The sequence below is a fragment of the Mytilus galloprovincialis genome, chromosome 2 (genome assembly GCF_965363235.1).
Source record: "Mytilus galloprovincialis chromosome 2, xbMytGall1.hap1.1, whole genome shotgun sequence".
In the NCBI taxonomy this organism is placed as follows: Eukaryota; Metazoa; Mollusca; class Bivalvia; order Mytilida; family Mytilidae; genus Mytilus; species Mytilus galloprovincialis.
Window position 1 is genome coordinate 90,743,248 of NC_134839.1, and position 5,526 is coordinate 90,748,773.

Below are 5,526 nucleotides of genomic sequence, written 5' to 3' on the forward strand. Positions count from 1 at the left end.
GTCAATACATGCTTTTTATGTCAGTTTTATTTTGAAGGAGCTTCAAAATGTACTTGAGGTAACAGATTTGAAAATTACTCCGTTAGACTCATCCAAGTTTAAAAAAAAAATAAAAATTTAAGAAGTTACTGTAGTCTTTATTCAGTAAGCATGCAAATATTAAATAACCCTTTATATATTAAATTATTTTAGAAAAATTTATTAATTAAAGTTTGGATTTTGTTTAAAACGTGTCTCTATAAATGAAAAGTCCATGGTGATACCTGGATAACCTTCTGTATCCCTGTTACAGTCCATTAATATTAGTCCTCAGGCAATCCAAATGTATATAGTATATGGTACATTTTTGCCTTTGTATTATTCTCTATATATTAAGTATATCAAACTTGTCCCTGTATGTTCTATGTAATTTTAATGTAATAAGTTGCAAGAAAGCCCTTTACTTTGGTGATTTTTATGTGTTTCTTCTGTTTAGTGATTTAATTTATCTATTTATTTATAACAAAATGGCATGATATTTGGTAGTGCTATGTGAAGCTGCCTTTCTATTTATATATAGACTTTTCATGTTGAATTTTCCAGTAACACAGAAAGTATGTATTCATGACCATTTATTTGTGTGCTAAGCAAACATCTGTTTCCATGGAATACTAAAGGTTGTAATACGAGAGTGATTTTGTGTTACTAGATAATTCAATTGAAAATTGATAGTTTATCATAAATGCTTATTGTAAGATGTTTACCCTTAATGCTTATTGTACAATGTCAATGAAATTAAATATTGTAATTGCTCTTTTCTTTCAGGTTAGGATTTTTTTTTAATAACATTATCCCTGGAGAAGGACATTAAGCATGTACGATAAACTTTAAAGATAGTTTGTGTCTATTTATTTGTTAAAGATTTGTTAAGACTGATACTGTACATAGTTATGTTGTATATTTTGTTTGAAAAAGAATAAATTGTTATCTTTTCTATATCAGACTTGTTTATTTTATAAAGTGTTTAGGATTGTGGTTGATTATTGTTTAAAAAAAATATAATGTTCTTAAATAGACATTTGCATAGTTGCCACCAGTCCTTCATACAATGTGTCTGGCAAAAAAATAAAACAATCTTAGTTCTTGGATTTAGATAAAACTTGTAGAGCTTATTCTAAAGGAGAAAGTTCGGTAAGGGACATATTTGGCCTCGATAATAAAGTTTAATGTAACAAGATGAATGATGTTTTACGATGACTTAAAGACATGTGAGATAAGTTAAATAAAACTATTTTTACCGAAGTTGTATTCTAAAGCGTTGATTTTTACATTCAAAATATGTCAAGATGAGAAATTTTGGCCAAATTTTACAAATTGGCTTATTTCAACCAAATTTAGGACCAGGAAACTTGGAGGGCAGGCGCCACCAAACTAAATATTCAAGGTAGACACATGAAATGTATTTACAAACACTATTTTAAAAGATCTTTGTTGTTGACCTGTCCAATAATCGATGGAAATTTACCCATTTTCAATGACTTTTCTAGGAAAATCAAAATAATACCATTTGTGACGTCATAAACAAGACGTAGGAATGATAATTGTCAACAAAAGAGCTTATTTTCTATTAAGTCACTATATATGCCATGATTCATTGTGCTATTGGTCAATAAATCATAATTTAAAATTTAAGCTAAAAAAGGGTGCCATTTTAGGACCTTCCTGAACCTATTCCTTTATACCTGTTTAACAAATTTACAAAGAAACTGATAATGCATGAAAATGCATTGCATTATTTGCATCTAATCAGCATTGATTATTTATTCTGTTCCCCAAAGAAAAAATGTGCAGGAACACTTTTTGACAGTCAGTTTTCTAGTTAATACGACTTACTGTGACTATGGCTTTAATCATCATAGGAAAACTATTGGAAAATAAACCAAATTTTATGTTGGTTAGGCAATGCGCAAACAAGACATTGTAGCACATAATTCCTCTGCCAAATAAGCATTTCAAATAAAATCAAACATTGCAAGATTGAAATATGGATGCTTCTGCATATATAATCTGTATTTGGTTTGAAAGAGATGGGTGCTTCATTCAATGAGGTATTTACATAAGTACAATGCAGACAAGTTATCTTTGATTCTTATTTGGGTGAAAGATTTTCACCTCTGAAACTAGGATAAACAGCCCTGAATTAAAGGCTCCTGACTTGGGACAGGAAAATACAGAATGTGGTGGGTTAAACTAATTAGATGGCCCCAAACACTCTTGAACTTGGGATAGAGTTGCAACAACACAAAACAAGAATACACTTCACCAAAATAAACGAAAAACATATATGATAAAGAGCAACAAACAACAACCACTCAATTACAGGCAAATATAGAATGGCAGGGTTAAACTAGTTAATGAACATTTGTGCAAGAATTTTTTGTACCCCAAAAATAGTTTTTCTATCAGTGTTTAGATAGTGTAGATCTAAAATTTCCAACTATTAATTAAATGCCTTTTTATTCTTTTGTATGTATAAGCAACCATTCTGTCAGTGTAAGTTTAATATCAAATGTTTTCAGCAATGTAAAATATTACAAATAACATAATTTTTGTTGAGCCGGCGACTTTTGTCGCAGAAAGCTTGACATATAGTTATCCGGCGGCGGCTGATTTAGCATTCTTTTTAGAAGGTGGAAGACCTTGATGCTTCATATTTTGTATAAAGATGCCTCATGTTACAAAGTTTATGTCTGTCACGTTGCCCTTAACCTCATTTTCATGTTTCAGTGACTACTTGAAAAAAAGTTCGATTTTTTGTAATGTTAATGTCTCTCTTGTTATGAGTAATAGGATAACTATATTTGGTATGTGCATAACTTGCAAGGTCCTCCTGTCTGCCAAGTTTTCACTTGATTTTGACCTCATTTCATGGATCAGTAAACAATGATAAGTTTATTCAGTGTATGGAAGGACTGTAAGCTGTACATGCATGTATCCAACTGGCAGGTATCATCTGACCTTGACCTCATTTTCATGGTTTAGTGATGATAGTAAAGATTTTGTGTTTTGATCGGTTTTTCTTATCATGTCTTATACTGTATGCAATAGGTCTACTGTATTTGGTGTATGGAATGATTGTAAGGTGTACATGTCTAGCTGGCAGGTGTCATCTGACCTTGACCTAATTTTTATGGTACAGTGGTCAAAGTAAAGTTTTTGACTGTTTGTAATTTTTTCTAATACTATATGCAAAAGGCCAACTATAATTGGTGTATGAAAATATTTTATGATGTACATGTCAGTCTTGCATGTTATATTTGACCGTGACCTCTTTTTCATGGTTCATTGCTCAGTGTTAAGTTATTGTGTTTTGGTCTGTTTTTATACGACCGCAAAAATTGAAAATTTTTTGGTCGTATATTGGTATCACGTTGGCGTCGTTGTCTGCGTCGTCCGAATACTTTTAGTTTTCGCACTCTAACTTTAGTAAAAGTGAATAGATATCTATAAAATTTAAACACAAGATTTATGACCACAAAGGGAAGGTTGGGATTGATTTTGGGAGTTTTGGTCCCAATATTTTAGGAATTAGGGGCCAAAAAGGGCCCAAATAAGCATTTCTTGGTTTTCGCACTATAACTTTAGTTTAAGTAAATAGAAATCTATGAAATTTTGACACAAGGTTTATGGCCACAAAAGGAAGGATGGGATTGATTTTGGGAGTTTTGGTTGCAACAGTTTAGGAATTAGGGGCCAAAAAAGGGCCCAAATAAGCATAATTCTTGGTTTTCGCACAATAACTTTAGTATAAGTGAATAGAAATCAATGATATTTAAACACAAGGTTTATGACCACAAAAAGAAGATCGGGATTGATTTTGGGAGTTGTGGTCCGAACAGTTTAGGAATTAGGGGCCAAAAAGGGGCCCAAATAAGCATTTTCTTGGTTTTCGCACCATAACTTTAGTATAAGTAAATAGAAATCTATGAAATTTAAACACAAGGTTTATGACCATAAAAGGAAGGTTGGGTTTGATTTTGGGAATTTCGGTCCCAACAGTTTAGGAATAAGGGGCCCAAAGGGTCCAAAATTGAACTTTATTTGATTTCGTCAAAAATTGAATAATTGGGGTTCTTTGATGTGCCAAATCTAACTGTGTATGTAGATTCTTAATTTTTGGTCCCGTTTTCAAATTGATCTACATTAAAGTCCAAAGGGTCCAAAATTAAACTAAGTTTGATTTTAACAAAAATTGGATTCTTGGGCTTTTTTGATATGCTGAATCTAAACATGTACTTAGATTTTTGATTATGGGCCCAGTTTTCAAGTTGGTTCAAATCAGGATCCAAAATTATTATATTAAGTATTGTGCAATAGCAAGAAATTTTCAATTGCACAGTATTCAGCAATAGCAAGAAATCTTCAATTGCACAGTATTGTGCAATAGCAAGTATTTTGAATTGCACAGTATTGCGCAATAGCAAGAAATCTTCAATTGCACAGTATTGTGCAATAGCAAGTATTTTCAATTGCACAGTATTGTGCAATAGCAAGAAATATCTAATTGCACAATATTGTGCAATAGCAAGAAATTTTCAATTGGAATTATCTTTCTTTGTCCAGAATAGTAGTTGAATCAACTTAAATCATTGTTTTATACAATATACAATGTATATTCACTTTTACTACCAACTGATAAATTAAAACAATCTTTACCATTCAGTGATAACAAGCACCTTTTGTTACATTTTAATATTTTATGATGTATTTAAATGAGTAGTTATTGTTGCAAACTCCATTAGAAATTTGAATTGAGATCAGTTTTGGAAAAAGGGAAAGGGGGTATGTAAAAAAATGGTGGTGGGGGGGGGGGGGGGGGTTAAATTTTTCTCATTTCAGATTTCATAAAAAGAAAATTTCTTCAAACATTTTTTTGAGAGGATTAATATTCAACAGAAATAGTGAATTGCTTAAAGGCAAAAAAAATATCTTTAGTTCATTAGACCACATTCATTCTGTGTCCGAAACCTATGCTGTGTCAACTATTTAATCACAATCCAAATTTAGAGCTGAATCCAGCTTGAATGTTGTGTCCATACTTGCCCCAACCGTCCAGGGTTTAACCGCTGCGGTCGTATAAAGCTGTGCCCTGCGGAGCATCTGGTTCTTAAACTATAAGCAAAAGTTTAACTATATTTGTTGTATGGAAGAATTGTAAGGTGTTCATGTCTGCCTGGAATAGTTCATCTGACCTTGACCTCATTTTCATGGTTCATTGGTCAATTTTTAGTTTTCTTGGTTAAGTCTATTTCTTAGAAACTATAAGCAGTAGGTCAACTATATTTAGTGTATTGAATGATTGTTAGGTGTACATGTATTTTATTTGTTGGTTTATAGGACCTTGACCTCATTTTCTTGGATCATGTTAAGTTTATGTGATAGTTGAAGTAAAGCTTTATATTATGGACGATCACCATAATATCAATGATAAGTAAAGAAGGCAATACATTTCAGCGTGTGCACTCTTGTTATTCTAAAAAAAACATA